Source organism: Marmota marmota, unplaced genomic scaffold, assembly GCF_001458135.2.
Source record: "Marmota marmota marmota unplaced genomic scaffold, marMar, whole genome shotgun sequence".
Taxonomy (NCBI): domain Eukaryota; kingdom Metazoa; phylum Chordata; class Mammalia; order Rodentia; family Sciuridae; genus Marmota; species Marmota marmota.
Genome location: NW_025999982.1, coordinates 3,974,457 through 3,988,581, shown reverse-complemented (window position 1 = coordinate 3,988,581; position 14,125 = coordinate 3,974,457). Strand labels below are relative to the sequence as shown.

The 14,125-nt window shown below is 38.1% G+C and overlaps 1 protein-coding gene across 4 annotated transcripts in view; it reads left to right on the top strand.

Annotated features, from left to right (window-relative positions):
* The first annotated feature begins 2,459 nt into the window (after positions 1–2,459).
* The window catches only part of Fkbp5 (FKBP prolyl isomerase 5), a 110,641-nt gene continuing 98,975 nt past the window's right edge, over positions 2,460–14,125 (top strand). Inside the window, exons 1-2 of one of the 4 annotated variants that reach the window (XM_048805178.1) lie at positions 2,460–2,688; positions 4,451–4,557. The gene's annotated coding sequence lies outside the window, so the exon portion shown is untranslated. Of the gene's footprint in view, positions 2,689–4,450; positions 4,558–13,311; positions 13,467–14,125 lie in introns of those variants that run through there. The other 3 variants (XM_015487605.2, XM_015487604.2, XM_048805176.1) reach the window with 3 other exon arrangements.

The following is a 14,125-nucleotide window of genomic DNA, read 5'->3' as shown; positions in this document are numbered from 1 at the left end:
GAATCAAGTAGCACAAGGCATGTGAACAAACCTAGTGAATGCCAAGTGCTTTAAAAATGAGATGTGGTTTGAGTGATATCACAAGCATGCCTGGGGTAGTAAATGACAGACAGGACTATATAATTTTCAGGGCCTCTTCTTGAAAAAATTACTAAGTATTTCAAGATGGCAAGAGTAGAGAATTAAACCCAAAATAGGACCCCTCCAAAATTGGGGCTTTGTGTCAGTGCAAAGGTCACATACCCATGAAGCCAGCCTTGGTGACAGGCCCCGAAAAGAACTGCTCCATGCATTTGGAAGGAAATGCTCATCCCACATCCAGGTGTCTGGAGCCATAGCCCATGTCATTTCTGAATTCTGAAAGGCAGTGATGTTTAGGGAAAATTCAAGCACACATACTTCCAAATGCTGAGAAGGGCAAGTATTGTGGTCAGGGTAGATTTCTGGGGGAGTGGGTGGAGCTAGCCAGGCTGTAGAACAGACATCAAAACTGTAGAACTGACTGTTCCCCAAAGACTCTGGCCTAGGGGGTGAAAAAGGTTGCAGCTGGGCCTGTTGTTGTTTGCTAAGGTATGTTACAGCACAGCCTGGCAGCCTCCTGGGCTTTTCTGTCTTCCTCCTGGAAGAGCCTGGTCCCAGAACATGTAACATGTCCACACAACCCTGCAGATTTGCCCACAATGCTCCTCAGTGTTCCTTCAATTACTAGGCTTTTCCGGGTCTGCATGCTTTTTGCTCAAGCTATCCTTCCCTGCTGGGAGTCTCTTTCCTAAACCACCCACACTCTCTGATGGGCAAATATCTACTTCATCTTTTAAGAGTTGACTCTAGTGTCACCTCTTCAGTGAAGCCCTCCCTGCGATTCCTCCCTCCTTGTAGCCCTCCACTGTGCCCTGTGCAGACATGTCACAACCCCTGTAACACAAGGAGCACTGAAATGTGATGTGGATATCCCTATCTCTTAGGCTGAAGCCATGGAAGACTGGCACAGTGTCTTCTCACTTCCGTATACCCTGCACAGCACAATGCTTAATACTTGCTCTTAGTAAGCATAGTAGATCACTTATGATCAACGTTGTGTTGTTGAATTAATGCACAAATAAATTGTTCCAATTACTCTCCCTAGCAGCTTGTAAAAGGAAAGCTGTTAGGCACTAAGGATAGACAAATGACTGAAACAGGACCTGCCCATGAGGATGTTTCAGCGTTGACTTCTTTTTTTGTTTGTTTTTGTATACATCACCTCCTACAAGCAGGGAATGAATGATTACAGTACCTACGCCTAGTATGGTGACTTGTAGAAGAGACTCTTCACAAATTCTTGAATGTGACTGCGCAAAAAGAGCAGACCTCAGAGGCTAGGGCTATAGCTCAGTTGGTAGAGCGCTTGCCTTGCATGCACAAGGCCCTGGCTTCAATCCCTACACACACACAAAAAGGCAGTAGGAGACATGTTTTGTTTTGTTTTTTTCTTTTTTTAGTTTTCAGCGGACACAACATCTTTGTTTGTATGAGGTGCGACCCAGGCCGCACGCATGCTAGGCGAGCGCGCTACCGCTTGAGCCACATCCCCAGCCCCAGGAGACATGGTTTCTAACCTGGCCATGAAATGTTAGGTTTTCACAGATAACTAGTATGTTCCATAAGTAACTAGCTATGGAACTTTAGGTTTCTGTTTCTTGGGGGTCGAACTAGATTCCCTAAGGCCTTGAAGCTGAGCTCAGCAGCCTATCCTTTGGAGTTGGGTTGGGGGAAGAACACAGCCATTTTAGGGCCACTGCTGTCTTAGCCGCCTGGGATATCATGTTTGAAAAGTAGAGAGCCTTGGGAAAGTATGGTCTTCAAGGTCACTGGTGTCCAGAGGGAGGTACTATGAGTTAAAGTGATTACCACGGTGGGATTTCCCCTGACCCCACTGAGCATCATGGAGTTGTTTCCTGGGGTAAGACTGGCCAGCGGCTCCAGCCCCAGGGCAGGCCTGGTGAATCGAAGGGAGGGGCTGAGCCTTCAGGGGGACCATGCAGATATGAAGTCAAGTAGCTTGTTTAGACATTAGTTTCTCTGGAGGTAAGGGATGATGTGAGGGGGTGTTGGTCAGCTTCCTGCATCCCTTTTCTGCGGCCCCCACAAAGGGCAAGGGCCAGACACGTGGCTGATGTGGGGAGGAGGAGATGCAAATGAATATGGGCGGGGTCTCATTTGCATGGATGGTGCTAGGCCACCAATCCGGACAGACGGAGCGGCAGCCCGCGCGCCTTTTGGGGGCGGACTGACAGCCCTAGGGCCCTATGGAAGGCGGGTCCTGCGGCCGGCGGGGGCGGGACGGCGCCGGGCGCTGCCCGGGGGATTCGGGCCGGCTCGCGGGCGCTGCCAGTCTCAGGCGGCGTTGTCCNNNCCGGTACGCGCCCGCTAGTCCTCGGCTTTTGTTTCCCGCCCGGGTGACAGGTCTCGCTCCGGCTCTGGTTGGCGGCCCAGGACTCGCTCCAGGCCCGGCGGGCAGTGACCGCAGCGGCTCCGAGCGGGCGGCCGGACCCTCTGAGAACCGGGCGGCGCCTGAGCAGCCACGCCGCGGGCGGGAGTGAAACTTCGCCTTCCGGGACCCGGACGGCCCGAGAAGTCGAGCCCGGCTGAGCCCAGCGCCGGACGCCGCGGGCGATGGAGCCCTGCTCACCTGGCGGGCCCGGGAGGGTGAGGATAACGGAGCGTCCCGGGGCTGTTTGCCGCCTCTGCCGTGACCGGCCGATGGGTGTGGATGGGCGTTCACCGCCTTCACCTGCCGCCCTAGGACAAGTGACAGGGAACCGCATCGCCGCTCTCGGCCACTTGTTGAGGGTGTGCGTGTGAGTCGTTCTAACAGGTGATCTGCATTAGCCTAGTGCTAGCAGAAAGCCAGTTCAAAGTTGTGTTAGGGGTGCTTACTCACTTCAGACCAAGGACGTTGTAACTCCTGCCCTGTCGATTGTCTAAAAAGGTGTGCTGACGATAGTGTATCGCCTAAAAACCAGTACTGCCAATTTTTTTTGACCATCAGGGTGTAGATTGCTTTTTTTCCCTATTGATGGGCCAGGAGGAACATTTTAGTCGCATTTTAAAAATCGGGTTCTGCAGTGTTGGCGAATGGACCAAGGTACAAGTTGTAAGAGGAGAATGCAGAGCTCTAGATATCCTTCAGTGTGGCTCAGGACAGCGTGTACAGCGATTGGCCGCCATTCAGTAAATTCTGCATGAAGCATTTTGAGCTCGTGGTTTGGGATTTACTTTTTAGGAGTACGTTTCCAGTGGAATAAGGCTTAGCATTGAATGGGAGCTTTCTTTGCCTGAGAGTAGACGGGTGTGTTTATTTTCATTGTTTTTCCATTTTCTTAGGTTGTAGAAAAGGGAAAAGTTAAGGCATAATTTGGTTAAGGATTTGTAATAGTGTGTGGGAGTTCTGCCCCCCTTCTGCATTAGGGTTTTTAGAGAATATAGTAGCAGCTTTTCATGGTATCTGAATCAAAATTCAATAATTGACTTGAAAAAAATTCTTATTCTGGTGGGAAGTTCTTATTCTGTCATGCTTTCACTTACCATTTTCTGTTTGTCTCTCTCCCAACTGACCTGTGCTTAACAATCTACAATTATGGCCCTAATTGAGTGATTCTGTAGAAATAGTATATTTTGAAAATTACTTTTAAAAGGAGGCTTATAGTTAACTTGTCATTTGTGAGAAACACTTGATTTAATTTACTCTATTTTTCTTTTCTAATGTGTTATTTGTAACCATATTGCAAATGATTTATACTTCAGAGAAGTTAACTTCTCTAAGAACAAAGTTAATATTTAACCATGCTAATTTATTCAGATTTAATTGAATGGTAATTTTACCTTTTTACCATGTAGAATTAGCTAATAGTTAGTTCTCATTATTTGAGATTTAAAAAATCTAAGACAGTCTTTGTAAATTGTTTTATTTCTCTAAAACAACAAACTTTTATGTTATGAGGTCTTTGCCATTCCAACATTAACAAATGTTTTTTAATCTTTTTTTTTAATTAATTTTTTTTTAGTTGTAGTTGAACACAATATGTTTATTTTTATGTGGTGCTGAGGATCAAACCCAGTGCCTCACATGTGCTAGGTTAATTGTTCTACCACTAAATTACAACCCCAGTCCCGTTTTTTAGTCTTTAATTTTTTTAGTTATGGGAATTTTGGGTGGATTTCTTTTTTTTTTTTTTAAATATTTATTTATTTTTGTTTTCGGCGGACACAACATCTTTGTTTGTATGTGGTGCTGAGGATCGAACCCGGGCCGCACACATGCCAGACGAGCGCGCTACCTCTTGAGCCACATCCCCAGCCCATTGGGTGGATTTCTTTTAGAACATAATTTTAATCAGTTGAACATGAAAAACTTAAGACTATTGGGTTAGATGACTAATTAAATCTTCAATTTTCTGTTTATATTTAGATTGGAAAAGAATGCGTATTTTGGATTTTTTAGTTTCCCAAAGTTTTCTCAGCTTAGGATGAATTAGTCCAAAGAATGAGCATCCTTTTGGAGTACCTATAGAAGAGGTTAGTGCCACAAAAGGCTGAGTTGGCTTTTGGATGGTTGGTGAGGGCAATTTGGTTGAACGATAACTTTTTCTTTCATGTTGAATGGGTTTATTCTACATAAGTATCTGGAGGGAACTTATAAGACTGGGACTTTCTTTGTTTGGGATGATTTAATTGATTCCATGATTTAACATTAATTTAAATTATTGTATGTAAACAGAGGGTTCATAATCCTTTTCCTATGATGATGATGCTTGAGTATGCTACATTATAAAGTTATAGTTCATATACTTAGTTACAAAAAAGCATATTTTAAGTTTTTAGATAGAAAAGTGCTTTCACTTAAAAGCCCAGTTTAGAATTAAATTTTTATTTATTTTTGTTCACTTTAACTTGTAGACCATATCATAAAATTATCAATTGGGCTTCTGGCTTTAGCTCAATGGTAGAGTGCTTGCCTAGCACTTTTGAGGCACTGGGTTTGATTCTCAGCACCACGTATAAATAAATAAATAAGTGTTTAAAAAATTATCAACCATATTTTAATTTCAAAATTAAGCATAAGTTGATTATCACATATATAAAAGAAAAAATTGGCACCATTTTAAAGCATCTACCCTCAGATATGGCTCATTTTGAGTTTGGAGGGCTGTTGTGGTAGTAAATTTTCTTTTTTTTTTTTTCTCTCTTTCCCTGTGGATTGACTCCTGGGCCATTATGTATGGTAGTCAAACACTACCACTGAACTACAAAAAACAAGGACTTTAAATTCAAGAATAGATCAAATGACACTGTTACAGATATTAAAACTCCTTTACATAACAGTAATATGCTTGTTGTACCTAGCATTAGGAATATCCTCTAGTCAGGTGTGATGGCGCATGCCAGTAATCCCAGTGGCTCTGGAGGCTGGGGTAGGAAGATTTGCAAATTTGAAGCCAGTCCTGGCAATTTAGTGAGGCTTTAAGTAACCTAGTGAGACCCTATTTCAAAATTAAAAAAAAAAAAAAGGGCTAGGGATGTTAAGCACCTTTGGTTAATGCAATGGTTAAGCACCTTTAAGCACCCTTGGGTTCAATCCCTGGTACCAAAAAAAAAAAAAAAGAAGAAGAAGAAGAATATCTTCTAGCAGTTTCTGGTGGTGCATACCTGTAATCCCAGCTTGGAAAAGCTGAGGCAAGAGGATCACAAGTTTGAGGCCATCCTAGGCATCTTAGCCAGATCTTATTTCAAAAAATAAGGAGGGAGAATATAGAACTCAGTGGTACAGCGCCCCCAGGGTTTAATCCCCAGTACAGCCAAAAAAAAAAATTGTCTATAATTAATTTATGCTGAACAATTAAATAGCTAACATTTTATAATCTGGAACTATTTCAACATTCCAATTTAGCTGACTAGTAATTAGATTTTTGGTTTTGATATTTCCAAATTTTTCTACAGTTTGGTTTAGTGATTGCTTTGTGGTTTGTGGTTCTGAGAATTGAACCCAGGGCCTGTGCATGCTAGGCAAATGCTCTACCCAACTGCACTTTTGTGCATTTTTATTTTTTTAATTTAAAAAATAACTGTAGTTTTATTTTTTTGGGGGGGAGGGTGTATCTAACCCAAGGTCTCACACAAATTAGGAAAGTGTTCTACCAGTGTGCTATGTCCCCCAGCCCTACTGCATTTTAAAATTCTGACATTTTCCTGAAATATGTAAAGAAAATTAAATACGCATGCATCAAAGACTGAGTCAACAATGATATGCAGATCACAAACTACTGATTTAAAACGGCCCCTTAATGGGCTGGGGATGTGGCTCAAGCGGTAGCGTGCTCACCTAGCATGCGTGCGGCCTGGGTTTGATCCTCAGCACCACATACAAAGATGTTATGTCCGCCGAAAACTAAGAAATAAATATAAAAAAATAAATAAATAAATAAAATAAAACGGCCCCTTAAGTGTGATTTAATTTGCAAATAAGATATTTACAAAAAAAAAAAAAAAAAGATATTTACTGTGTAAAAAGCAGTTCTGCAAATGAGACAGGTAAAAATGATTGATTGCAGGGCCATATATTTTAACAGGTTATCAACAGATTGTAGCTAATAGATTACTATATTCTATTTATTTTATTTTCCCATACTGGAGATTGAACCCAAGTACTTTTTACCACTGAGCTGCATCTCACCTCTTTTTATTTTTTATTTTGAGACAAGGTCAGGCTAAGTAGCTGAGGCTGGTCTCAAACTTGTGATCCTCTTGCCTCAGCCTTCTGAGTTGCTGAAATTGTAGGTGTGGACCACCATGCCTGGCTCTAAAGGTAATTTAGCAACATTTAGAACACTAAAATTTCGTACTCAAAATAAGTTGTATGTCTTACAATTTGTTATAAGAACTGACTTGCATTTTGTGCATACTTCCTTATAGTCTTTTGGATTTGGTTAATGAGAGTGAAGGACCACCAGAGGGAGTGTGGGGTCTGCACATTTGGTGTATTTGTTTTTCATCCTTGGTGTGAAAGCAAAACATTTAAAAAAAAAAAACCATAAAATTTTATTTTAGTTCTCTAGTACAATCAGGCAAACCATATTGAAAGTTGGGGAATTAAGCCAATAGGAGTTGTTATAAAAGTCAAAGCTTAATCAAGGCTATTTTTCTTCTTTTAAAGAAAGGTACAGTTATTAGAAAAATGAAAATGGTGTATTTTCAGAGTGAAATAATGGATTTTTAAGTAAACAGTCACACATCTGTGAAAGCTAGGGAACATCCAAATTCTGAATATTTTTTTTTTTCAGATTAAAAATGTAGTACATTTGAATTTTATGTTTTTTATACTCATTTTTTTTTTTTTTTGGAACGAGGAATAAAAGATGAAGAACGATCAAAGACTAGAAGAGGATTGTTTTATCCCATTTGTAGTTTCAGATTCCTTTTTAAGGCAGTGGTAAATTTCTAGAATTGTTTGTAGTAGTCAATTTTGGCAATTGATTGATTATATTAAATGAGCTGCTGAACATGGGCATCTGATTATCAAAAACAGGGTTGCAAATTTCAAATTGATCTCTTAAAAATCAGATTGTGTATATTTATTACTGTTCTTATCTGGGGAATTAAAGAAATTTCTCTTGTCAGCTGAAAATTACAGTAGAATTGAGAGTCAGAATGTTGCTGTCACAGACAGTGCTGAAGTAAATCTCTATTTGGAATAGAGAAAACATCCTAGAGATTAAGTCTTTATCAGAATATATGCTGAATGTGTGTGGGATGTTCTTTACCCATGTTAAATATTAACTAGTGAAATTATTTGCATGTTTAATTTTTTGAAAAAGCAAGACAGTAAAGTCTTGTAATCTTTTCTTAATTTTTGTTTTTTAGTTGTTGATGTAACTTTATTTTTTATTTATTTATATGTGGTGCTGAGGATTGAACCCAGTGCCTCACACATGCTAGGTAAGAGCCCTGCCACTGAGCCATAACCCCAGCCCCAAGTCTTGAAATCTTAACACATATTTTGAGTTTTGTCCTTAGCATGAAAAAATTATTGTGTAATGGATGGTAACATGGGAGGTTTTGAGTTTGGGAAGAGATATTTGTTATAAGAAATACTGTTTCATTGAATTTAACAGGCTAATTTACATGGAGAGAAGTTTGTTTCTCTTTTGAATTGTTCTTAGGTAAAACATAAACTTATTAAGAAAAACTTAATATCTTTGATTAATTTTTACTATGAACTTAATTTTAATTTCTTTTAAAATATCTTTGTTGGTCTTAGGTGGACTTCTCAGAATTATTCAAGTTCATGTTATATACACACATGTGTGTAAATATCAAATGTCTATTTTTGCATCATCTATAACTAATATTTATATATAAACACACATTATAGTTGCTATATGTATAGTTGTATTTATAACTATCTATCCATACTGCTTTATTTCCCAGGCTTATTTGTATGTGAAACTTCTTTTTTTTCCCCTTTTCAATGAAATATTGCTATACCAGAAGCAATAAAGTATGTTTACAAAAAGACTGGTACAAGGTTTGGGGTTGTGGCTCAATGGTAGAGCAGTTGCCTAGCACGTGTGAGGCCCTGGGTTCGAATCTCAGCACCACATATAAATAAATAAAGGCCCATTTACAACTAAAACAAATGTAATTTTAAAAAAGGACATGTACAAAATGTTCATAGCAGCTTTTTCACAATAGGAATGAACTACTGATTCACACAATAAATAGAGCAATGTCAGAAATATTGTTCATAGCAAGAGAACACAAACGAGTTCAGACATAGATGAGTGTATACTGTATGATACTGTTTATGTAAAATACAAGAACAGACAAAACTAAGGTATGATGGAAATCAGAATAGTGGTTGCCTCTGGGTAGGAGCTGTGATTGACTGGAAAGGGACACAAGGGAGCTTTCTGGAGTGATGAAAATGTACTTTAGAATGACAGGGGTGATAGAAATTCATGTGTATATTTTTGGGCAACTTATTATATCATTTTTAATCTGTGGAAAGTATAAGACTAGTATAAGGAACTTCTGCAAACCTTTATTCATATTCACCAATTATATAAATTTGTTCAGTTATTAAGCTGAGTTTTTAAGATCTGTGCATTTTATGATATGTAAGTCTTTAATAAAAAGGGAAAAAGCTAAAAACTATTGAAGATTAGGAGAAATATTTTAATGTCTGAAAAAAGTGAAATACTTCAATTAGGAATTAGCCAGTTGCTTAATAATGATGAAACAAAAGAATCATTTGAGTGTCTGTGCATACATGTTTTTATACTGCTTTTCACTCAAGTTTTATGACAACTTGTTTCTGTTGGAAGAAACAGGATTCTGAATATGATTTAAGTAGAACTGCCAGTGAGGAAACCCTGCTTTGTTATATTATATATGTTCACCTAGGGAATGAGACTGATACTTAGCAATAGCTTTCTGGGAATCAAAGGTGGTGATTATGGCTGTTTAAGAGTGGCACACTTGCAGTGTGCTAGGTTTTGTGTAGACATATATCCTTTTTACTGTTCTGGAGCTTATTAGTCAAGAAGAGGAGGCAGACAAATCTGGTTGTCATTTTTGGGTGGTGCTATTTATCATAGGAAATGTTGGTGCCCCAAACCCTAGAAACCATTCATGATCATTGGTGAGTGGTGAATCTGCTGCTCTCTCCTAGTATTAATGCTTCCATGTCCTAAGTAGTGTGATTTGATTTAAACTACGTCTATTTAAATCATAATTTAAGCAATGATAATTATTTTAAAAATGAACTTTTCCCCTCTACTTATTATTTTGTATAATTTTTAATATATGTTCATTACAATTTAGGATTAGGTATAATTTATGGATAGGTTTGCTTTTTAAAAATCTAACTTTTTTGCATCTGTATCAGATTATTTATTAGAGTGGTAGATGTTTGAAGTAACTGGAGGGCTAACTGAATGCTTCAAGATGTAAGAATTGATATTGAAGGTAAATATTTTGACCTTCTTAATCAGAACCACACACACACAGCCTATACATACTTCAGCAAAGACTTAAGTTTAATGAAGAAAAAAATTGACATGTCTAAAATCAATCAACATGAATAAAAGGACCTTTTCCATTTAATGAACATATTCTTGTTCCTCTGGAGTGACAGACTAGGTCTTTTCTCCGTTCTATACACAGTAAATTTTATTGGTTTATCAAGAATGAAGCAAGCATTGTTTGAAAAGTATTTATTGTCTACTAGAATTTTATTTTTGATTGTTAGACTTACCTATTGATAGAATTTTGAAAATATTTGTATGTAGTCAGATACTTTTATTATGATAGTTTCCCATATGTACAAAACTGGAGAAAAGAGTATAAAGAACCTCTATATTCCTGCTCTCCAGATTCATTAGTGAACCTTCATGTACCCATTCCCCAGAATCATTAATTCTGGGTATTTTAGTTGAAGTGCTTTTTTTTAACCTTTAATTAATTAATTAATTTTCTCCTCAAATATTTATTTAGTTGTAAATGAACACAGAGTATCTATTTATTTTTATGTGGTGCTAAGGATCAAACCCAGTGCCTCAAACGTCCTAGGCAAGCAAGCGCTCCACCACTGAGCCACACCACAGCCCCTGAAGTACTTTTTTTAAAAAAATATTTATTTATTTATTTTTTAGGTGTAGATGGACACAACACAATGCCTTTATTTTTATGTGGTGCTGAGGATTGAACCCAGGTCCTGCCCTTGCTAGGCGAGCGCTCTACCGCTGAGCCACAATTCCAGCCCTCCCTGAAGTACTTTTTAAAATGGTTAAATTCTGTTGGGGCTGGGGTTGTGGCTCAGTGGTAGAGCACTTGCCTAGCATGTGTGGAGCCTGGGTTTGATCCTCAGCACTACATAAAAATAAACAAATAAAATAAAGGTATTGTGTCCATCTACAACTAAAAAAAAATGGTTAAATTTTCACAAATATTGTAAAATAGTGGTAATATGGGAATACCAGATTTTTCTGTTTTTTTTCCCCTTCCCTTTTATTATAAATTTAAAAATCGTGTTCTAGTTCAGAGATTTGACTTCAGACAAATAGTAATTATGAACCTACTTTAGCTTGTTTCTGTTAATTCATAATATGAAATTAAAAAAAATTTAAGCTTCTCATTACAATAAATTGGTCCAAATGCACTATCTCTGTAGAATAGAGTACTGCTCACCTGGCAAGTTATTTCTGATATACTATCTGAGGAATGTAGTTGTCTAAATGTTCTTCTTTAATCTTTCTTTCTCTACAACCTCAATCATCAGAGTGCTCTAACATCCCTTTTAGGTCCCAAATCTATATTGTTGTCTAAACTTGAGGTCTAAGTTTTCACATACTTCTTGAAAGAAAATATATTTAAATACCATCTCTCCAGCAGCTGTATACCGCATCATCCTTTCCCCTTTCTCCAGCCCAAACACCTCTCTTTCCTCCTCTTCCCTCTTTAGCTATTAACAACTTCATTATTCTTTAAAAAAAATTTTTTTTAGCTGTAGGTGGACAACTTTATTTTATTTATTTATTTTTATGTGGTGCTGAGGATTAAACCCAGAGCCTCACACATGCTGGGCAAGCTCTCTACCACTGAGTAACAACTCCAGCCCTAACTTCTTCATTATTCTTACTGGTCATTTTTTACCCTTCCTTTACTTCTCAAACTCAGTGAGTAATTAAATTTGTTTGTTCTTTTTGAATCCTTTTGTCCCTTTCATTTTCACTATACTTGTCCTAATTTGATTAACATGTTTTAATAGGAAGTTATCCCTAATTTACAGTGAACTTCATGCATATCAAAATTAAGGTATGTTCCTGAAGTAAAATAAGACATTTTTTTTCCCTTCCAGAAAAAGCTTCAGTTAGCCTTATAGGCAGACATAGAATTTTTAAAGCTGAGATAATAATTATATTTATACCAAGGTGATAAGGAAGAATGCCAAATCACTCATGTCAAATGACCTGGTGAATGGTGGCTAACAGGTCCTACAGTTTATCAGGGTTTTGAGCACCAAACGATCTTAGACCACAGGTGTGGTCCATGATGACTACCTTCTAGCCTCAAATATCTACAAGGGCTTTGCAGTGGGAGAAATTCTGAATTGAATGTATATAACATTTTCAGAACTTTCTAGTGTTTTTATGGCAAAAAGTACAGGTTTGTTGGCCTACCTGATGTCTCTTCTCTTTGTTCCATATATCCTGGCCAAGACACTAAAAATCCACTTGTGTTAAAAGTGACACGATACTCAATTTCTTTACCTCGCCTTCTCTGTAGTTTCTGGAATTGAAGTTTGTTAGAAAGATGGGAGCCTGAGGTTAGTCAGAAGTGGGTCAGGTCTAGTTGTACATACCTGTAATCCCAGGTACTCAGGAGGCTGAGACAGAAGAATCTCAAATTTGAGGCCAGTCTGGGCAACTTATAGAGACCCTTATAGAGATCCTATCTCAAAATAAAAAGGACTGAGGATATAGCTCAGTGGTAAAGCATCTCTAGGTTTAATCCTTAGTGTCCCCTCCTTTTGCCCACTCAAAATAGAAAGGAGATGCCAGGCTCTGTGGCGCATGCCTGCAATCCCAGCAGTTTAGGAGACTGAGGTAGGAGGATTGCAAGTTCAAAGCTGCCTCAGCAAAAGTAAGGCGCTAAGCAACTCAGTGAGACCCTGTCTCTAAATAAAGTACAAAATAGGGCTGGGGATGTGGCTCAGTAGTCAAGTGCCCCTGAGTTCAATCCCTGGTACCAAAAAAAAGGAGAAAATAAATGATATCATTATATTTCCCACCTGTAGCTGTCCAACATTCTGGGTTCTTAGGCTCCTTCTTTCTGTATAGATTGTAGTTTATCAGCTGGCTTGAATTTGGTGTTTATGGAGATCTGTCTTCCTTCTGCTCTTCAGTAAAGTATTTGAATTTCTTCCTGGTAGGAAATAAGACCCAATTTAAGATTACTGAGTTTGGAGATATGAAAATAAAAAGTTACATGTCTTGTTCTTTATTTATTTATTATTATTATTATTATTATTATTATTATTTTTTAGAAAGAGAGAGAGAGAGAGAGAATTTTATTTTTTTTTATTTATTTATTTTTTTAAAATATATATTTATTTATTTATGTATTTATTTTTTAGTTTTCGGCAGACACAACATCTTTGTTTGTATGTGGTGCTGAGGATCGAACCCGGGCCGCACGCATGCCAGGCGAGCGCGCTACCACTTGAGCCACATCCCCAGCCCGAGAGAGAGAATTTTAATATTTATTTTTTAGTTTTCGGTGGACACAACATCCCTGTCTGTATGTGGTGCTGAGGATCGAACCCGGGCCGCACGCACGCCAGGCAAGCGCGCTACCGCTTGAGCCACATCCCCAGCCCACATGTCTTGTTATTGATAACACAGAATATGTGGTAATTGTCATCCAAGGTAACTATAAATTATGTGGGGATTCTGAAATGCATATGTAGAAATTTATGGTTATTAGGGTGGAAAAGGAAGAAAAAATACCATTTCTAGGAAGTCTGGTGAGTTAGGAATAGATACTGGAATGAGATTCAGATGTGTTGCTATGAAGTAGCTGTATGATCTTGGGATTAAAGTTACCTAGCCTTTCTGGGCTTTAGTTTTAACTATAAAATGAGTGGGTTGGATTAAATAGTGTCTCAAGGTCCTTTTGCAGCTCTGCTATTCTGAATAGTTTACTGAGGGAAAAGAAAAAAAAACAAAAACAACTCTTCCTAATGTAGCTGTTGTTCCTAGCTAATAATTTTTCAGTTAACATTTCACATACAGTTTTTTGTTTCCATTAGAGGTTAGGAAAAGAAAGCAATCAGCATTTATAAACTGGATTAGCTTTAATTGTTTTTATTTGTATTTCTTCACTGAATTTATTCTGCACTCTTAATTGCACCTTCTATTTGTGTCTATATTCCTGCTTTTCTTATCTTTGCTCTACAGTGTGACTTTCCAGTATTCCTTTTCTCTGCTTCTTCTTGGTGTTGCTTTTTTTAATAACTGTCCTTCATTATTCATATTTTATTATTTGCATGGAATTCATCAGATAGACCCTTGAGTCCAAGTTATTG